Genomic DNA, 22210 nt, shown 5'->3' on the forward strand with positions numbered 1-22210 from the left:
TGAATCGAAGCACTGCTGAGTACACGAAAGCCATTCTGTGAGGAAGCCGACACTGCAGCATCCAGTCTGGCTTAATTCGGGAGCACATTTTTTATTCGGGGTAATTACACAGATGTGACGGGGGGTCAGTGTGTTCTTCATTCTAATCAGTTTCCTCAGACTTGCATTCATTTCCACTGCTCCCATGGCTTTTTGGAGGAGCAAGCATTTGTGGTTTTAATAGAAGTATAATTAACATACAGTGTTGTATCAGTTTCGGGTATACAACCCATAATGATTCAACAGCTCTATACATTACTCAGCGTTCATCCTGGAGCAAGTATATTTTTAAAACCACTTTATTGGGGCGCCTGGGTGGTTCCGTTGGTTAGGCGTGTGACTCTTGGTTTCGGCTCAGGTCGTGATCTTTGGGTCCTGGGATCGAGATCCACATTGGGCTCCCTGCACAGAGGGGAGTCTGCTAGGGATTCTTCCCCCCCAACCTCTCTCCCCCTCTGTTCCTCCCTGCGTATACTCTCTCTCTCTAAAATAAATAAATAAAATCTTTTTTTTAAATAAAAAGTTCCTTCTTTTATTTTTTTTAAAGATTTATTTATTTTGAGAGAGTGAGAATGAGAGAGAGAGAGAGCACATGAGAGGGGAGAGAGTTAGAGGGAGAAGCAGGCTCCTCGCTGAGCAGGGTGCCCGATGCGGGACTCGACCCCGGGACTCCAGGATCATGACCTGGGCCGAAGGCAGTCGCTTAACCAACTGAGCCACCCAGGTGCCTAATAAATAAAATCTTAATAAAATAAAACCACTTTATTGAGGTATAACTGGCGTACTCCAAACTAAACATATTTAAACTGTACAATTGATAAGTTTGACACACACAAAACCATCACCAACCACAATCAAGAGAGTGAACATAGCCATCTGCTGAGTTTCCTCAAGCTTCCTTTCCACGGCACCCTTAAGTCACCCCTGCTCTGCCTCCTGCCACTGTAGATGAGTTGAGCTAGTCCGTATTTAAGCTTTAAGAGCTTCCTTGTTCTGTCTTCTCTTTACCTACCTTCCCTACTCTTAAATTATTGCTTTATTACCTGATGTCTCTCTAGAATTTTAGTTCAATTAAAAACACTCGTCAGTCTGCTGAGTTGCCTCTGTGGACTCCAAAGGAGTTTTACTTTGATGGTTTATCTTGCTTGTTCTCTATGTCTGGTGAGCCTCACTTCCCTGAGAAAGAAGGACCAGGTGGCCAGCATGCGTTTCCTTTGTTGGCGAACGATACATCTCCCGGAGGCCTCTCGTCTGGTGGGGATGCCGAGTGACAGCTCTGTGCAAGAAGGGACAGGGGTTCTGGGCGAGGTAACTGATGGTCTGTAATGTACCGTCGAGCCAGCTAGCAGCCTGGGGGCCTCCAAAATGCCAGAGGGAGAGGCTTCACTTGGGATGTCAATATTAACCAGTATAGATTTAGCTTCCCTCAGTGGGTTCCATTTATTGGAAGAGGTATCTGGATTTTGCTATATTCCGTGTGCTGTGTGTGTCCGTGCCTAAGCACATGTGTGTGTGTATGTACATGTGCATATATATGCATGAGTATTTGTGTGCACGTGTACTTGTGGGTGTGTATGTGTAACATGCATGTTTATGCATGTCTGTGCATGTGTGCATGTCTATGCGCGCACACACACACAGCATGCATGTGTGTTTATGTGGGGAGTGTGCATACACACCTGCTCATATATGCGTACATGCATGGATATGCGGCCCATGTGTGTGAGTGTGTGCATGCCTCCGTGTGTTGAATGGGATGGATTCCCTATACAGAGGCTTCAAGTAGTCCCTGTTTCCACCCTAATCCTCTGCTAATCTTGGCCCCGGGCTGCTCTCTGTTCTCAGCTACATGGCTCCTTGGAGATTCTCAACTCCCTCCAAGGCTGCATTTGTTGTGTGGGTTTCTTACTTTTACTAAGTTGGGTTTGGGGGGGGCAGGCTGAGTCCCCCTTGCAGGCATGCCAAGGGGGCCGCCTGTCTTTCACCCCCAACTACTCTTTGGGGCCCATCTGGGTGTTTCTGAGTCACTTGCAAGACCAAGGCCATCTCTCTACAATGCAGAATCCCCATCACCAACTTATTTTACTCAAAAAAGTTTTGCTTCAGGGCGCCTGGGTGGCTCAGTCGTTGAGCATCTGCCTTTGGCTCAGGTCATGATCCCAGAGTCCTGGGATCACAAGTCCCAAGCCCTTCATTGGGCTCCCTGCTTGGCAGGAAGCCTGCTTCTCCCTCTCCCTCTGCCCCTGCTTGTGTTTCCCCTCTCACTTTGTCTCTCTCTGTCAAATAAATAAATAAAATCTTAAAAAAAAAAAGTTTTTCTTCCATTAAACCCACTTCACCTGAGCATTTGAATTTAGTTTTAGTCAGAAGAGAATCATAGTCTATTTTTATTTGGACTGTAGAACTCTACTTAGTGTGTTAAAGGCAGATCCATTTCCTCATCAATCAAGTGAGCAGGGATGGGAGGGCGTGTGTGTTGGGGGGTTTGGGTTCCTTTTACACACTGGAAGCTCCCATCCCTGGACCCCTGTGACACTTCATGTCTATTTCAGGAAGGACCAAGATTATCCCTAGAAAACAGCAAAGGCCCCAGTGTTGTAGATGGTGTTGAGATGAAAATGTTCCAACCATTCCTTACCATCAGTCAAACCTCTTGATAAAAATCACCTAATAAAACATAGTCCTACCATACAATCCACCAGTTGTGCTCCCTAATATTACATGAGTTGAAAACTTATGTCCGCAAGGAAACCTGCACATGTGTTTATAGCAGCTTTACTCATAATTACCAAAAACTGGAAGCCAACAAGATGTCCTTGCGCAGGTGAACGGATAAATAAACTGGTACGTTCGGATAATGGAATATTATTCAGGGCTAAAAAGAAATTAACTTTCCAGCCACAAAAAGATAGGGAACAATCTAAAATGCACATTGCTAAAAGACGGAAGCCAATCTGAAAAGGCTGCTTACTGTATGATTCCAACTACATGACATTCTGAAAAAAGAAAAACTATGGACCCGTGGTTCCCGGGGCTTGGATGGGGGGGTCGGGGAGGGATGAATAGGAGTCACAGGGGACTTTTAGGGCAGTGACAATACTCTGCATGACAGTGTACTGATGTATATGTACCATTATATGTTTGGTCCAAACCTATAGAATATACAACACCAAGAATGAAACCCAAGGTAAGCTACAGACTTCAGTTAATAATAACGTATCAATATTGGCTCTTCAATAACAGAGATGTACCTCGCCAATGCAAGATGTCAGCAACAGGGGGAGCTGTGTGCTGTGTGTGGAGCGAAGTGATAGATGGCAAGTCCCTGTACTTTGCTCAATTTTTTTCCCTGTAATCCCCAAACTTCTCTAGAACAGAATCTATTCATTTTTTAAAAATTGTCTAATAATATGGCCACAAAACACCTGATGGAAAGCAAGAAAGTGAAGTCAACTTGCCAGAACAAATTAGTTGCAAATTGTACCTCTCCAGGGTAACATTGGTGAAGACGAATCAGAATAACGGAGAGCGTGAAGTCATGCCTCCTTTGGGGCCACTCCTAGCAAATTGCAGGGTAAGGAGGGCAAGCCATGGCAACACTACCACCTAGTGGTCAAAGGCAGACTTGCAAAAGCGTGGCTTGGCACGGTCCATTTTTTTACGATGTTATGGCTATGCCCACATCTGTCTATAAAAGCCGGGAGAAAAAAGGAGTCGGGGTAGGAGGGAGGTAAATGGGAGGCATAAGGAGAGCTTGGCTGTCCAAGGGCCACGTCCCTAACATTTTCCATCCGACAGACCGACCAAAGCAGGAGGGTAGGATGAGGAGAGCCCAGAAGGTTGCTACACAGGTAAGGCACGGAAGGATCTTGAAGGATCTGTTTGCTTAAAAACATCTCTGCCAGGTAATACTGCCCATACGCACTGCTTGGTGTTGATTCCCACTGTACACAACCGGCCAAGGCGGAGAGAACCCCTCATTCAATGAGTCTCTAGTGGGGCTTCTTTCTGGACCGGGCACTCTTATACGTGCTTGGGCGGGGGTGGGGGGGAATGTTATGTCTAGAAGTCTGCCCACATCTTCTGGGAAATATGAGCAGCCTTCTAGCCCTCTTTTCTGGGGGCAAGGAGATGGACCCCTTGACTAGGAAAGGGGAGCAAGAATGAACACCTTGGAGGGTGACTCTAGATAGGCTGGAGGAGGGAGAGCTTAGGGCTTCTGGCCGAGAAGGTATGTTTGGTGGGACATCAACTGCCAGGTACGCGGGGGAGCCCCACGGGGCAAGAGGCAGGGAGGCAGTGAGGATGAGGGTGAGCCGCTTTATGGCTCTGCTTCAGGTCTGTGGGGACAAGCAGATTCAGCAGCCTCCGATGGAACACTTAGCTGGTTAATGGGTGACTGACTGTGGCGGCTTTGCTCGACAGGGGAACTTCCCTATTATGAAGGGGCTCCAAGCAGAGTTTCAGCCCCGCAGCTCTTTCCCAGATTAGCCTGTGTATCAGTTTCGGAGGGCTGCTCCTCACTGGGAGGCTTAAAACAATGGAAATGTGGAAACGTGCTTTCTCACGGTCCTGGAGGCCAGAAATCAAGAAGTCAGCAGGGTCGTGCTTGCTCTGAAGCTCCAGGGGATGATCCTTCCTCGCCTCTTTCAGCTTTGGGTGATTCCTGCTCCTCCCTGGCCTGTGGCCACATCGCTCTGGCCTCTGCCTCCATGGTCGCATGGCCTCCCCTCTGGCCTCTCTGACTCTAAATCCCCCTCTCCTATAAGGACACTCATCACTGGATTCCAGGACCCCCTCACTCCAAGGTGACCTCCTATTCACTCGATCACATCTGCAAAGATCCTGTTTCCAAATAAGGTCATATTCAGACGTGCTGAGAGTTAAGACCCCCACATACCTTTTCGGGGTCACTTTCAACCCACAACATCCTTCCTGAGTTGCTTTGGAGAATCATCCACCAAGGACTGCGTTCTTTCCCCAGGTGCCAGAGCTGCTTATGGTCTGGCGTGTGGCGTCATGTCAGGAAAGCACAGTGGTTCCACGTCGGTGTTTCTGGCCCTGTGGTGTGTCTGTGACTTTGGGCTCTTCTGAGTCAAGGGGAATCTCCACTCAGATTGTCTCTGCCCCTGTAAAGGGCCAGCTGTCGGAAGCTGGCTTTTCTGCAGCCTGTAACCAGCTAGCCTGATACATCGTTGATAACCAGAATGATTCCTACAAAATGGGAAACCCGCAAGTGGTGTCATTCTGCTCCCAAATGCTGAATGCATTACCTCAGGAGGAAAGGGACTGCGGTCCCCACCCCACCCCCCGAAGCAGTCGGCTGGTAACAAATTTGAACACGTTCTCCCCACTGGAATGCGAGCAGGTACTTGATGGTGGTCAAATCGCTTCGGGGGCCTCCCACGCTGACAAGTTTTCATCCTACATGATCTTGAAGCAAGCAAACAAAAGATTTCTAGCTAAAACCAGGCCATGTCCATCAGCCTAGCCCACTCTGCTGCTCTGTTTTCTCCATGAGGCTTATCATCATCCTAGGCAGTCGATTTTTTATTTCCAGTATTATCCAGATTTTTGATTATTTTGTTTTGCCTATGCTCTGGCATTAGATGCTTATGGCTGCTAAAAAAAAAAAAAAAATCACCACAAACAGTGCTTAAACCAGATACAGATTTATTGTCCTATAGTTCTAAGGGTCAACGCCACAGCAGGTGTTACTGGTCTCAATAAAATCAAGGGTGTCTGCAGAGCAGGGCTGTGTTCATTCGTTCCTGGGGCCAGCACCAGCTTTCTTGCCTTCTTGGCTTCTAGAAGCTGCGTGCAGTTTTGGCTTGTGGTCTCTTTCCATCTTCCCAATCCACCCTTGGCTTCTGTCATTCCATCTCTTTCTCTTCTGCTGCCTCCTGTCTTCCATCTTTTTGCGGCACATCGGGTAACACTGACCTACCCGCTTAGTCCAATATCATCTCTTTATTCTAAAGTCAGCTGATTGGTGACTTTGACTTCATCGGCACCCTTAATTCCCCTTTGTCATATAACATATTCACAGATGCCAGGAATTAGGGCGTGAACCGCTTTGGGGGGGGCATTACTCTGCTCACTGCGGCCTCCTGCCCGCACATGTAGGTTTCATGAAAGCAGGAATTTTTGTCTATATTCTTGTAAAAATACAAATGTGATGACGCCATCTTCTTACTTGTCCTCCTTTACTATTTCCGATGGTCTTCCTATAGGATCCGACAGGGATCTGCCCATGTTCCCCCCAGTCATGGGCCCTGAAGATAAAGATTTGATCGCAAGGGAAGTGATCCCGGGAAACTCTGAGGGAAGTGGGGGAGGGAGGCGGGGAAGGAGCCTACATTGGATGCATCGGTGGGCAGGTGACCGAGGCCAGGTTGGTGGCTCCTTGTGTGGAAGTGTGGAGCACGCCTCTCAGCTATGCACCCAAAGAGCGTGGAAGCTGGGGTGTGAGTCTTCCGAAAGCCCGCAAGGGTAGTTGCTGGAGGTGTTGTCTCTCCAGCACTTGCGGCTGAGGAGTCTTCAGGGGGTATTTCAGGTGTGTGTGTAAGGATGTGGATGGCTTGTGAGCATGGACGGGACTGGGCGGGGTGCCTGCCTTACGTGCCTCTGGGTGCCGGGCAAGACGCCTACTTCTTGTGTGAGACGGGGCTGTTTTATTGCAAGACAGGGAGAGCTCTGTGTGGATCATAAGTTTCCTGAGGGTGCTTGGATGGCCAGCTTGTGCAAGTTTGCCCAGGATTTGCCTGGTTTTTGCACTGAATCTCCCTGTCTCCACCCCGCCCCCGCCCCGAGCACCCAGGCCAGGGAAAACCCAGATAGATGGGACACCCTCTCTGCTTACTCACTCTTGGACAAGGTCATGCTGAGATGAGCTAGTTAGTGATGCAGAAGGTGCTGTTTATGTATGCAGCTCTCCTGGAGGTGCCGGGAGCTAGGTTGTCTATACTGTTTATGGATGTAGAGATCCATGGGGGTACATTGGCTTCACCCAGTTCCACAGCCCTCTTGAAATAGAGATGGTGCACACACATCTTGGTGGTTCAGAATTTGAAGACTGGGGCATCCCGTGCGACTGAGAAAGGGCAGTGGGGGATCTGTGCCTGGAAGTTTTGGGACCTCTCCGTGGTTGTTGCCATATCTCTACCTTGATCAAAGCCGCATGTGAGTAACCTTGTGGTGCACCTGTGAGTGTTTTTCATGGCTGGATCCTGGGTAAAGGATGCAGTGCTCTAGGTTGACCACTCGCCTGTCCCCTCAAACTCCTCAAATCTCTTCGAAATAGGGCACCTGGGTGGCTCAGATGGTTAAGCGTCTGCCTTCGGCTCAGGTCATGATCCCAGGGTCCTGGGATCGAGTCCCACATCGGGCTCCCTGCTCAGCGGGGAGCCTGCTTCTCCCTCTGCTTCTCTCTCTCTCTCTCTCTCTCTCTCTGTCTCTCATGAATAAATAAATAAAATCTTTAAAAAAAAAAATCTCTTCGAAATAGGGCATTTCTAGCCCTATTGAACACGCCAGGGTTTTTCTTCCTTCTGGAACTTTCCATGTATTGTTCCCTCAGATTCCCCCACTGCCTTTGTTGGCCCCACAAGGCTTATCAAGGTACCCCCTCCTCTGTGCTCTCAGAGTCCTTGGCGCTTGCCCCCTGGTACCCACCACGCTATGTTATACTTGCCTGTTCTCTTGACCAAACCCCTACTGGACTGTTTTAGGTTGCTTGGGGCATCTGTAAGGAAATACAGTAGACTGAGCTGCTTAAACAGCAGAAATGTATCTTCTCATGGCTCTGGAGGCTGAAAGTCTGAGTTCAAGGTGTCAGCATGGGTTTGGTTCCCAGTGAGGGCTCTTTCCCTGGCTTGCAGATGGCTACCTTCTTGCTGTGTCCCCACATGCCCTTTCCTCTGTGTGTCTCCATGGAGAGAGAGAGAGAGAGAGAGAGAGAGATCTACCTCTTCCTTTTTATAGAAGATCACCAATCCTATCAGGTTTGGACTCTACTCTTATGATCGCTTTTTGCTTTAAATATCTTCTAGAAGCTCTGTCTGCAAACACAGTCACCTTAAAGGGAAAGGCTTCAACATATGAATTTGGGTGGGGGTGGGGGCACAATTTAGTCCGGAGCATAGACTGCAAGCTCTTTGGGGGCAGGGACTGTGTTTCATTCCCCACTGAGCTCCTCGTACAATAAGTGGCAATAAATCTTTGCTGAGTAAACAAACGCATGAACGAACGATAAGGATAGCGGAGGTGTTGGCTGTATTCCCCCCAACACCTCTGTGAGAGGGCGTGCCAGTTATGATCCATTCTCATTCATTCATTTCAACCTCCTTCTACTGGGTTTTCCTTTTCTGCAGAGGCTGGAGAAGTGGAAAATGCATTTCCTAGCCTGCCTTGCCAACAGGGCTCCACACAGGATTTGGGAGCTGCAGATTGGATGCGGCCAAGAGAGCATAGAATTTGCAGGATTAAGTGCACAGAGAGGCAGCAGTTGGGGGCATTTTTTTTCCCCCTCTCATGCAGATTTAGCAGGTTTGAGGAGGCACTAAAGGTGTCCTGTCACCGGAAGCAAAGGCAAAGCTTCTGTCACTGAGACTCCAGGGCTGTGCTGATTCTAGAACATCCCACGGAGTTAGCTAGAAGTGGCAGCTCCCCTGGTGGGTTCGTTCTGCGGTATTGGCCTGTGAGTCATTTCTGGAAGCCTCCTCTGCAGCCTGCCTTTTCAGCCCTTCTGAAGATTTTAGAAGCACATAAATGTTATTAAATGCATTTCTGCTTAAAATAGCTAGACTGGTTTCTAGAACCACAGGCAGACCCCGCCTGGTTATACAGATGGCAACTCTCACACCCAGTGAGACCTTAGAAGACAAACAGCTACCCAAGGTTGGAGAGGTCCTAAGTGCTTCCACTGGTGCATGACCCAGTGAAGACGAGGCAGGATGGTGTCTGGGGAGTGTGTTTGCAAAGTGGTGTGGTTCCCGCAGGCACGGTTGACCGAGGGCAAGAGTAGGAAGACCACTCAGTGAAGGGACAACAAGAGTACAGGATGAGAAGACTTCCAGGAATAAATAACTACAGGTGCCCCTTAGCAAGCTGGCCTAGGAGGGATGGAATGAGAGGCATGGCGGTGTCACAGGCATGAGGGCTCAGAAGGAAGCTTGGGGTATAGGTCCATTCCACTGGCCAGGGGGGCGCCTCAGGTTTCAGTGGGAAGCCTGGTGCCATTGGCTCTGGGACTCAGATGGAATGTTGATGTAAAGTTGTTTTTCTGTTTCTGAAGTCCCCAGAAGCTGGTGGATAGGGATGTGGTGACTCCTCTGGAATCTGGTCTTTCAGGCACACAGCTTAGAAATTTCCAGAGTCCTGCCCTTGTGCTGGAGAGCACCAAACCCTCCCCAGGTTTTGGAAGAATTCACAGTGCTCACTGCACAGGTTCAAGGACATGGAGAATGGAGTCTGAAGCAGAACATTCAAATCCACCAACATCAACCAGGAGTTGATGTAGTAAGTCACAACACCTGAGAACAGTTGGATTTGATTGTTTCCCTGATGGTTAAGCTCAGGAGTTTTGTCACCCTCCGATGGTCCCAGGCCAGGTATCTCACTTGCATCTGCAACAGGACTCAAATGGCCCTGAGTGTAAGACAGAAGAGAATTCCATGGTGTATCGATAATTGGAGAAAGTAACCTCCTACAGCACTGTATTTTGTTATGTGGCCATTTGCCACAGTGGTTGAGGCCACCAGGAGATTTCCAAGACTATACTAATCATAGTGTTGATGTTGATAAAACCGATGTCATGATACAAGCTTGAAAAAACGAACTAATAGCTTTTGACAAAGCAAAATTTCTTTCCATCAGGAAATTGGTGTCTCACACAGGATTTATTGTGATGGATCCAATGACCACATACTTCTGATTTCCTGGGGTTCTGGGCTAAACATTCTGATATCTGGGCCCATTCTATACTTGCTGAATTGGAATTTCTGGGAATGGTGCATTTATAAAAGTCTCTGATTTATAAAAGTTTCAGATGAGTGAAATCTGGAAGTCACTGGTCTTAGGCACTCCTGTCGTCAGAATAATCTACCTGTCCCAAGATGTTTTCCAAGGAATCTGAGGAGTGAAAGAATGAGCCTCTGAGCCGAGAAGCTTTGAGCTGTTGTTCTGCATGCTCGGCTCAGTGTGGAGGAGAAGGGGGGACAGGCTCAACTGGCTCTTTCCTCCAGGGTGTCCGATGGCTCAGCTGCCTCGGGTCGGGGCCACCCCAGGTCTCACACCACACACCTGTCCACAAGCTTGAAAGAACATTCATCCATCTTATGCCATCCCAGATCTCGGAGCAAGTACATATGCGTGTATTTATCATCCACCTTATTCTAATGCAACTTAAGATGTTTGGTTGATCAGAGTACATTGTGCAAACTTCACTAAAAAAGCTAAACCCTGGTCCTCTTTTCTTTTCCCCCCAAAGCCTTGATTTTGGACTTCAGGCTTTCAGAATTCTGAGAGAATAAATTTCTATTATTTTTTACTTGCAGTATAATATACGTAATGGAATATTTATCATTTTAACCGTTTGTAAGTATACAATTCAGTGGCATTAAATACTTTCACAGTGTTGTATAACCATCACCACTGTCTTCACCTAAAAATTATCAGCCCCCAAATAAATTCTCTGTCCGTTACACAACAGATCTCTCTCTGCCCCTGTCCCCAGCCCCCGGTAACCCCTATTTTGCCTCATCCCCATGACTGGACTGTTCTAGGTGCCCCCTATAAGTGGAATCATACAGTGTTTGTCCTTCCCTGTCTGGCTTGTTTCACTGAGCACAACATTTCCTAAGACCCATCCACGTTGTATCATGTGACAGAACATCATCCCTCATTATGGCTGAACAAGGGTCCATTGTAGGGATAGACCCCATTTGGGTTTTCTTTTCATCTGTTGATGGGCAGTGGGGTTGTTTTACCTTTTGACTATTGTGAACAACGTGGCAGTGAACACTGATGCACAAATACGTGTTCAAGTCCCTGCTTTCGATTCTTCAGGTTTTTACACCGAGAAGTGGAATTGCTGGGTCATGTGATAACTCTGTGTTTAATTTCTTGAGATTTTCCACAGTGGCTGCACCATTTTGCATTCTCTTTCTCTTTGTTTAATCAATAAAAAGGATTTATTTGGCTTTGTAACAGAAAAGTTTGAGGTAGAGCCCACATGGGGGCTCACTCGATCCTCTGTTGATCTCGCTCCATCTGTCCTGCCTGCCCACCTCCACCTGCACGTCTTCCTCAGGCTCTACGTGATGGTAAGACGCCTGCAGCAGCCCCCACATCCAGCCATGTTTGAGTTCGTCTCATGGACTCTGAGTTTGTTGGAGACACTTTAGGGTTCTGACTTACCAGAGGGTGACTGGCTTCTGGAAGGCAAAGATAGCAGCCTTTCCCATTTGGTAAATGTCCCCCCACCTCGGGGCAAAATCAGCCTCTCCTCCCCCAGTGCTAGGTTTGTGAGTGGAGTTCACCAATCACAATCATCTGGTGTGCAGGGACTGTATCCCTCAGGGCTCCTCAGAGAAACAGAACCAGTAGGACATAGAGAGAGGGGGATTTGTTAGGGTAAATTAGCTCACAGGATTATGGAGGCTCTTGCTGTCTGTGGGCTGGAGGCTCAGGAAAGCTGGTGGTTAAATTCAGTCTGGGTAGAGCCCAGGGCGGGAGAAGATGGATGTCTCCACTGAAGCAATTGGCTGGATTGCCCCTCCCTCTGCCTTTTGTTCTATTCAGGTGCTCAGTGGATTAGATGAGCCTCATTGGGGAGCGGATTCTACTCTACTGAGTCCCCTGATTCAAATGCTAATCTCCTCTAGAAACCCCCTCCCAGACACACCCAGAAAGAACTTGGGTACCCCATGGTGAATCAACCTGACATAAAATGAACTGTCACAGGCACTCAAGTTCTCCATCACTTTTGATCCTTCTTTCTTCCTAGCCTGCACATCCAGTTCCTTGCTCTGCCTACCCAACTCCGCCCAGCAGAGAGTTTTCCTTCTGTCTGATTCACCCCCACTGAGAGCACTCGTTATTTCAGTCTGTGTAATGTGGTTACCTCAGGCAGCCCAGATGCGGAGGGTGCTAATGCGCTCTTGGAAGTCTATTTGGTAAACTCACCGCAGAACGGAGGAGACGGGGCTGTCTGTAGGACCTCGAAGGGAACAGGATCACTTCCCCCTTGTGACCAAGGTAACCTTGGCGCTTAGAAGGCAGTCTTGGGAGACCCACTGAATGTAATAGAAAGGTATGGTTGGCCAGGAATATTTAAACAATGTGACCAGCGAGGAGTCTAGAGAAAAAAAGTCGGGGGGAGAAGGTCAGAAAGTCGCAGGTACAAGCATCCTGGTACACAAGGGGTGCAGCCAAAGCTGTGTCATCAGATGTTTCTCACAACCCATGATAAATGCTTCTCTGCCCTGAGTCCATGTTCAACAAGCAACCTACTGATTACTAATTGGTGTTCCAAATATTTGCATGGCAGGAAAGCAGTGCCTTGGATGGTAGCCCGGAGTGCCCCAGGACGTTGTGACAAAAGTCCATTGCTGGGTCACTGTTAGAGACGAAAGGCACTCTGAGGGGCCAGAGGGCAGATATAGGGCTCACAAGAGAGCACAGTCGGCCCACAATGGGCAGAGCTCTTGATGTGAACCCAAAGTCATCAGCTACCTGTCTGCTCAGCCAGTATCACCTGCATGGTGATGCCATTCAGGGAAGGCTTCCTTCCTTGGATACACAGATTTGAGTCCCATTTGCCTTGTGTTGGGTCATCTTTTGATTCCTCTCAATGTGCAAGGGTCTCAAAATCTTGGCCTGAATCCAGACTGAATCCAAAGACTCACAAAACTGAGCTTCCTATTAAAGCCACAGAGTCAAAAATGTGTCTCAGCTGTAAGTCCTAGGGGTCCAGGGTGGTCACTAGAGCCACAGTGTGTGCAGGACCCTGGCCTTGGATCTTGCCCTGTTCTCACTCCCTCACCGCCCAGCCATGGCTGCCTGCTTGCTGTGCGTGGGACTGTAAGTTCCTTGGCAAACCAGAAAGCGTTCTCAAACCTACTGCTTCCCAGGTTGATCCCCAGCTGGGGGAGAGGGAGAGCTCCAGGGGTGAGACCTGCCTGGCGCTCGGTGCTGGCACCCAGTGGGACATGAGCATGGTTGTGGCCTATGGGAATGCACATCGTGCAATATCCCAACCAAAGTTCAGAGGATAGGAAGGCAGATAGAGAGCACAGGCCTCTCACACCCATCTGGGCTGGGACTTGCAGTGTTGGGGGGCTAAAGGAGTTTTAGGAAAAGCACCAGCAACAGAAGAAGAAGTCCTGGGAGGGTCAGTGGGTTGGACAACAAGAGGCTGAAGCTGAGGACTTTGGGATTTGTTCTGTGGGCTGATGAGCTGTATATCATCCCTGAGGGGGCAGGATGGAGTGCAGTTCATCCATCTGTGAACCACAGCATTCTGCTGTGGTTGTTTTAAGAAGGATGAGCTACCACTTTCTCCCCACCTTATCCCCCAGCTGCTTCTTAAATTCTTTTTGTTGTGAAATACATATTAGATCTAAGAGAGTATAAAATATATCCCTATAAATTCATGAGTAATAAAATAAATATCGATGTATTCACTACCCAAATTAAGAAACAGATTGTTCCCATAACTTCGAAGTTCCAGTGTGCCTTCCCTGCTCACACCCACTTCCCCATCCCAGAGTGAATCACTGTTCAGATCGCATAGAGAAGGGGAAGGGGGTCAGACAACATGGTGGAAGGTGGCAGCAAATATAGATGAAGAACTTCCCAGGAAAAAAAAATAAATAGAGCTTTCCTTTTGGGCTTTTTTCACTGCAATATAGCTGCATGGACCAAACTTGCAGTCCATGGAAACACTCACTTGTTTGGGATGAAGGATCTTAGACGGGTGCTCCATGCCTGCCCCATGTGGGTCAGTGGAGAAGAGACACCAATGGTGAGATATGAATGAGTTCAAGACCTCAGGGGGAAAAGGAATATGAAAGCAGAGGTCTCTATATCAGGACACAGTTGGCCATAAATAACAGAAAACGCAACTCAGACAGGCTCATACAAGTGGCTTATTTACTGACTCACCTAACTGTAAGTCTTGGGGCAGGTCAGACTTCAGCTCCATGTCCCATGGTTCTCTTCTTTCTGCCCTTTAATGAGATGGGTGCAGTGTTCTAGGTCTCACCTCAAGGCAGGACAAAATCCTAAAGAAGAAAAGAGTGTTTCCTTCTGTGGTTTTCTCTAAAAAGCAAAGTTTTTTTTTTTTTTTTTCCCCAGAACTACCCCCGCCCCCGCAACCTCCTTTCACACCCATCACCCAATGTGGCCGTTGTTGAACTAATCTCTGGTGGGAAAATGCCACCTGTTGATTGACTCAAGTTTGAGTTCTGGAATCCAGCCTGACTGGGGGTGGGGAGATGGGACTAAACCAGTTTAGATGAATGAGACTCAGACTGGGGGTGGGGGTCACAATAACCATAGGAATGACTGTTACCCCTGGAAATTTACTGAAATATCAGTGAGCACACTGCATTTCTTTCCAGATGCAAGGTAAGGGGTTTAGATTGATTTTAGGTTGCAAATGTTATGACCAAAGAATTGTACATATATTCATTTATTTCCCTCCTAGCCCATTACCATTTAGGGGCTTATAAAATGCCTCAAGTGAACAAGCCTGGATAATAAGACACCATGAGTCTCTATATAACTTTCCTCTGAAGACTGCCTCTGGATAGTTCAACAATACTCAAAAGAAAGCGCCACGTCACCACAGTATAAATAATTAGATGGTTGCCCTAGGGGCCAGAACCTGGAGATGGTGGTCAGAGTAGACTACCACTGAAGGACTCAGGGGTTTAGGAACAGCCTAGAAAAAGAGGAAACTTTCAGGGAAGCCTAGAACTCCTCACCTGCAAGTCCTACCCCAATGTGGGGAACAGGTATCCTGAAAATTAATGAAGGGAAATCTCACTACAAAGGAGTTGTAGGCCAGCAGAGGGAGCTCTCACGCCCTACCACTTGCATTTAACTGACTCCAACAGGAAGAGAGGTGCCTTGCTTAGGGATACTACTTTACGACCCCAGCGGGAGGAAGGAAGGTTTTTCTCCTCCCCTGGCAACAGCCCAGCCAATGAGAGACAGTCATAGCTCAGCCAATGAGAAGCCACTATACTTCAAGCTCCCAGTTTGCTCCTACGGACTTTTTGCTGATAGCAGCCCCTCCCCACAGTCTCTTTTCGTTTATAAAAGAGCGGTTTTCTCCCTTGTTCTGTAGACTTGCCAATGGTTTTGCCATAGGTTTCCTGTCCTGAATTGTCTTTATATTCCGGAATAAACACTTTTTTTTTTTTTTTTTTTGCTGGTAAAATAACTGACAGTTTTAACATTATTAATATGTGTGTTTTACTATTTTCTGTATCTTGCTTTTTTTGGTTAATGCTATTTCCTGGAAATCACTACTCTGGAGTGGAACTATTCCTCATTCATGTCTACATTCTACTGTGTACCTATGCTTGAGTTTATTCAACCAGTTTCTAATTTGTTAGAATTAGAGTAGAATAGAATCTAATAACAAATTAGAAATATTCTAATTTGTTAGAATAATGGTATTACACCATTCGCATCACAAGCCATTCCCTGTTGATGGACATATGGATGGTTTCCTGCCTTTTGCTATTAAAAACAGCTTCTGGGGGCACCTGGGTGGCTTAGTCGTTAAGAGTCTGCCTTCCGCTCAGGTCAGGATCCCAGGGTCCTGGGATCGAGCCCTACATCGGGCTCCCTGCTCAGCTGAGAGCCTGCTTCTCCCTCTCCCACTGCCCCTGCTTGTGTTCCCCCCCCCCTCTCTCTGTCAAATAGAGAAATAAAATCTTAAAAACAAACAAAAAAACGGCTTCTGTGACTAGCCTTGTGTGTATAGCTCCTTCACATTTTGCCTGTATATGTTTGGGAGAGATTTCTAGAAGTGGGATTGCTGGGTCAGAGGGCAAATACATAGATAAATTTGCTAGATAATGTCAAATCCTCCTCTATGGTATTATACCAGTCGCATCACAAGTTTTTACGTCTATCTGTCTTCTGCTGTTAAACTAGAGCTTATGTTTAACTTATTTAAAGCGTCCCATTGAGTCAGAAAAAAGAAACAGACCATTTTCCCCCACTGTGTGTTTACTTTACTTTCACTCAGAAAACTTCAATTCTGACACTTCTAGTCCCCAAATCTCGGGGGGTTTTCCCCATACCAAGCAATTCTGCAACACCAGCTGGGGGTCCTACAATTTAATCCAATTCTGACCCCTGCTACCTGGAGATAGCATTTAAGGGCTCAGTCCCAGGAGAGTACTCCTCACTCCAGATGCCAGTTTCAAGTCTAAGTGGTCACCTGTGCTTCTGACCCATAAGCTATAAATCAGAGGTTCCCATAGCCTCTTCTTTAGGTTTGATTAATTTGCTAGAGTGGCTCACAGAAAAGAAAACAGTTTACTTATGCATACCAGTTTATCATAAAGGGTTATGCTAAAGGGCACAGATGAACATCCAGACAGAAGTGGTGCACAGGGCAAGGTATGTTGGAAAAGGGCCGAGTTTCCACGCTCTCTTCAGGTACGTTACACGGTCACCAACGCAGAAGCTCTTTGAACCCCATATCATGGGGATTTTTATGGAGGCTTCCTCATGTAAGTATGGTCAATCATTAATTCCATTTTCAGCCCTTCTCCTTTCTCAAAAGAGTGAGGGGCAGGCTGGAAATTCCAAGCTTCTAATCATGACTCGTTCTTTCTGGTGACCAGCCCCCATCCAGGAGCCCAGGCAGGAGCCCACCCAGAGTCATCTCATTAGAACAAAAGACACTCTGATCATCCAGGAAATTGCAAGTGATTCAGAAGCCCTGTGTCAGGAACTGGAGTCAAAGACCAAATCTTAGAACAAAAGATGCTCCTAGTGCCCTTATCACTTAGGGAGTTACAAGGGTTTCAGGAGCTCTGTACCAGGAACTGTGGGTAGAGGCCAACCTATATTTTTCTTTTATCTTATTTTAAAAGATTTTATTTATTCATTTGAGAGAGAGAAAGACAGAGAGCACAAGCAGGGGGAGAGGCAGAAGGAGAGGGAGAAGCAGACTCCCCGCTGAGCAGGAAGCCGGACATGGGGCGTGATCCCAGGACTCTGGGATCATGACCTGAGCTGAAGGCAGACGCTTAACCGACTGAGCCACCCAGGCACGGCCAACGTATTTTTTTCTATAATCTCACACCCATTCAAGGGAAAAACATGTTGACAGACTAAAATTTTGGTTCCCATCACAAGTTTATTCAATGTGTCCATAAGACAATCTTTATTCGTGCATGAATAAAAGCCAATTTGGCTACTTCATTATGGGCACTTACAAAGGTACCCTCATGCCGTTATTTCCAGTGCTAATGGCTGGCTGCTTCAACATCAGTAAAACTATTGCATTTTGAAATTATTTCAATGAAAAAATTATATGCTGTCCCCAGGGGGAAGACTTCTCGTGCTAGCGTGTCCTTTGATGACTTTACATGTCTCTCAAGTCCTATAGAGAAGGGAAGCTCCCTCCTGCACAGGACGTTGAATTTCCTTCTGCACTGGGTCCCCTCTTTGCTCACTCCCACGGATCCAGCCAAGACTCTGGATCCTCTTGGCCTCATATTACCTCCCAAGTGAGCCGGCTGAGGGCCAGCCCCTGGAAGTACAGGGAGGGTTTTGATTCCATTTATCTGGGCCCAGTAGAGGCATGCCAGTCTGCCTGATACAGCTAGGTGCGTCATAAATTCCATGGGCTGACCCCAAGACTGGGGAGTTTGGGCCCCATGATCAAGGTAGCAAATTCCTGGAAGTTGGTCACCTGCCAAAAACCCCTTTACAGGTGGACATGTCCTGAAAGGAGGGCTTACACACCTTGGATATATGATCCTCTCTCCTAATGAGCCAGCCAGCCTTCAAAAAGACTTCTGAAGGGAGAGTGGCCACAGTGGAAGAAAACAGGATTCTGACCTTCTCGGAGCCTATGGATACCAGGGAGGGATCAGGTGGTGGGTCCATTCAAAAACTTCCCTGTAGAATAAATGCATCGCACAGTTGAGTCTTGGAACAAAACAAGGTTCACTGAAACCAGATCACTGCTGGCTTCAGGAAAAATTAAAGGGGGAAGTTGAGCCTTTTTAAAGAAATAGGGTGCACATCAGCTATGTAAATTTCACAGGAAGGGGATACCAGCCAGTATGGTGTTGTGATAAAGACGCCACTGATTTATTAAGAAGAAAGGTCATCAGAAAAATCCAGAGTTTACAAATAAAGCTCAGAAGGGACAGAGATTTGAAAATCTGAGTTGCTAACCTCTTTAAAAAAATTAATTATTATTTTTGTATTGGCAAAATAACTTTTAAATTTTAATATCTTAAAAATTTTAATGTAATAAAATGAATGTATAGGATCCAAAAGTCAAAGCTATACTAAAAAGGGCATTCACAGGGATGACTCACTCCCACCCTCACCCCCTCTCCTGTAACTGTGTATTGTTACTGTCTCTGTGTGGAACCATCCAGAGGCCCTGGTGAGCAGTATCTGCCACCTCTTTGGGAATGTGGGAACGGGAAGAGAAGGGGTTGATGAACACAACATTTAATCCGGGGCCCCTTTCCACCTGAGGGGGTGGAAGGGTCACCCACCTTGCAGTGAAGGGCGGAGCCTCTCTCCTGAGAAAGGGGAGTGAGGCCCTAGGATTGTGCTAGAAATGGACCATGCCTGGTGTTGAAAATCCAAATCATCGGCATGACTATTTCAAGTTTCCTTTGCCAGAAGCTGAAAAAGTTCCTTAAGAGGAGTTGAATTTTGGAAGGGTAGAAACCTCTGGTCTCAAAACACTTCTTAAGGCATTGGGATAAATAGAATAATTCCCCAGACCCATCCCTCTCTGAATCACCCCAATCTAGAGCCCATGTTAATGGTCTACCGTCAATGCCAACAGTTTTTGCCTGAGCACCCCATGACCAAACAAATTTTTTGAATGTGTATTTCCAATATCCCAATATATGTAAATATATTAATTAATAAATGTTAACCCCACATTTATATATATAAATATTTTATTCAGGGGCACCCAGCTGGCTCAGTGGGTGGAGCACCTGACTTTCGATCTTGGGGTTGTAAGTTTGAGCCCCGCGTTGGGTGTAGAGATCACTTAAAAATAAATCTTTAAAATAGTATATATAAATATTTTATTCATAGATTTCATATATTAGTAAGAGAATGTTATACTATATAACATATGCAAAAATATGTATTAAAGAGTGTTGATGATAAAAAATGTCTTAATATGTGCTTATATTTACTTCCTTCACCCCTGGGGTGTGGACACCTTACTCCTTTGGGGACCACTGTCCCACTCTCGCCAGATCCCAGAAGTGAGTTCTAGATTGGCTGAAATTTCACCTTCCTAGACACTCCTTCATCTCATGTTCCAGACCTACAGGGAGGAGGTGGAGTGGAAAGGAGACGGATGTTTACTGAGTGTCTGTGATAGACCAGCATGCCATCAACTCATTTTGTCCCTGTTGCATGTGTCAGGTGAGGCTCGCAGTGGGGAGCAGGAGGGAAACCCCATGGTTGGCCTGCTGCAGGAAGTCAGGAAGCTGAAGACTGGACTTGGGGTCCAGCACAGGGGCAGGCTCATTTATTTTATGGTGTTCATTTTTCTGCTTGGAACATTTTTAGAGAATTGTTTTACTTTTTTGACTTTTTGAATTGAGCCTCTTGGGAGGGTCCTGTTCCTCCCTCATTGTCCCATGGGAAGCTTGCTCTGAATTGTTTACAAGTTGCTTTGTTTGGGTCATCTGTGCAGTAGTGCAGACTTTCTCAATGTGGGCACTACTGGCATTTTGGGCTGGATCATTCTTTGTGTGGGGGCTGTGTTGTGCCTTGTAGCACGCAACCCGGGTCTCTATCTGGTATACTCCCTCAAGCTATGACAACCAAAGATGCCTCCAGATTTTCCCAAATGTCCCCTGTGGGACACAGTTGCCCCCATTGGGAACTAGTGGTGGAAAATCACAGCCCTACAGTTGGGTGACCCCTTTTCAAATATCGCCAATCCCGTCACTCTTTGATGTTGAGCCCAGAACCACAGTCAGGGCCCCAGACTTCCAGGTTGGAGCTCTCCATGTACCAGGAAGCAGTTACATTAGACCTGTGGAGAGTGGACCCTATCCTGGACCATGGCCACCTCCTTCCAACCCGTTCCTGCAAGTGCTCTCTCTAGATGCATGTCAGTTCATGTTGCCCCCAGCAAACAATGCTTTGGGATGCTGCAATGCTCTTTGGATAAAACCCAGACTTTCTGATGGGGTTCACAGGGCCCTTCAATGCCTGATCCTTGCCTACCTTTGCACACCTCTCTGCCCTTCACCTGACTGGCCCATCCATGCTTAGCTCCATCCTCACTGTACTTCTTGCTCTGGGTTTTCTCTGCTCACTCCTTTGCCTGGAATGCTGTCTCCTACCTTTTTTTTTTGACCAGCTAAGTTTCTATTCCTCTTTCAGGTGTACCCTAGACCTGACCAAGCTTCACTCCACACCTTCCCAGTCCCAAGTCAGGGTTTGGCACCCCTCCTGCATGGTCCTAACAGAATATTTATTTCCTCTGTGTTGTAATGGCTTGGCTAATTGTCTGAGGCCTTCCAGGAGTGTGGCTCCACTTGGGCATGGGCCATGTGGCCTGGCTACCCCTATGTCCCCAGCCCTAGCACAGTGACTGGTACAGCGCAGGTCTCAGGGCATATCTCAGGGCTAAACACACGCCCACACTGTACAGTGCCTGGCACTAGGCACATGCTTCCCGAATTTTAAGAAGGGTTAAGATCATAGGGTTAAGTTCACAGACTCTGGAGCCAGGTTGTCTGGGTATGTTTCTGGGCTCTGCTGCTTTGTAACTGGGTGCCCTTGGGCAAATCACTTAGCCTCTCTGTTCTAGCCTCTCCATCTTTAGCATGGAGGGGTCATAACAGCATTTCCCTAGAAGATTATTGCAAGAATCACACGAGTTAATATATGTTATGTACTTAAAACAGTGCTCGGCATTCAGCCAGCACTATATGAGTTTGCTGTTGGTGCTTCCTAATGCTTTATTTTTTTTTAAGATTTTATTTATTTATTTGACACAGAGAGAGTCAGCGAGAGAGGGAACACAAGCAGGGGGAGTGGGAGAGGGAGGAGCAGGCTTCCTGCTGAGCAGGGAGCTTGATGCGGGGCTTGATCCAGGACCCCGGGATCATGACCTGAGCTGAAGGCAGACACATAGAACTTACCCACACTAAGAGGTAAGAGTTGAGGTTTGAGGGGGATGGTAGGTGGTTGGGATAAAGAGGGAAAGGTAGAAAGGGTGGGCTGGGAGTCCTCATGGTGTAGGAGAAAACCAAGAGCCTGAACTTCCCAAGAATAATGTTGGGACCTTGGAGAAGAGTGCAGGAGAGCATGGGAAGATTCTGGAAATGCATTCATTTTATCAGAATTTGTGGTAGGTTAATTCTGATCTGGGAAAGGAGAATGGAACTTCCTTTCTTCCTTCCCCCCTTCTTTGGCTCTCTCCCCAGGACTCATGTGAGGAAGCTTCTCTGGACACTGACTCTCAATTTATCACATCATTTCCATGGAAACATACATTTCACGTTCCTAGCTACTGGAGGTCAACATAATCACTAGAAAAGAGGGGACTGCCCGTTACATAAAACCATGATGGTTTCTTCCTATTCTCAAGCATTTGGATAAAATGGAAAAATTTAAACCTGCCTTGGAGGCATTTCTAACTCTCCAACCTATGCCCACTGGATAGAAGATGAAAACCTGAATTTTTCCATCCACCGTTTTCAGTTTGCACTCACAGGTCTGGAGTTACAGAGAAATAACCTGGTGTGGTGTCAAGACTGAGTTTTAAAATCTAGAAGGGAAATGACTTTGAACTTCAGAGCAAGGTCATCACGACTTGAGAACCAAGAATGGGAATGTTTTCTTGATTCCTAAGCCTGCGTTCATGAGCTCACACCGAAATTTACTGATTATTTAAGCTCCTGAGGTT

This window comes from Zalophus californianus, chromosome 1 (assembly GCF_009762305.2).
Source record: "Zalophus californianus isolate mZalCal1 chromosome 1, mZalCal1.pri.v2, whole genome shotgun sequence".
Lineage (NCBI taxonomy): Eukaryota > Metazoa > Chordata > Mammalia > Carnivora > Otariidae > Zalophus > Zalophus californianus.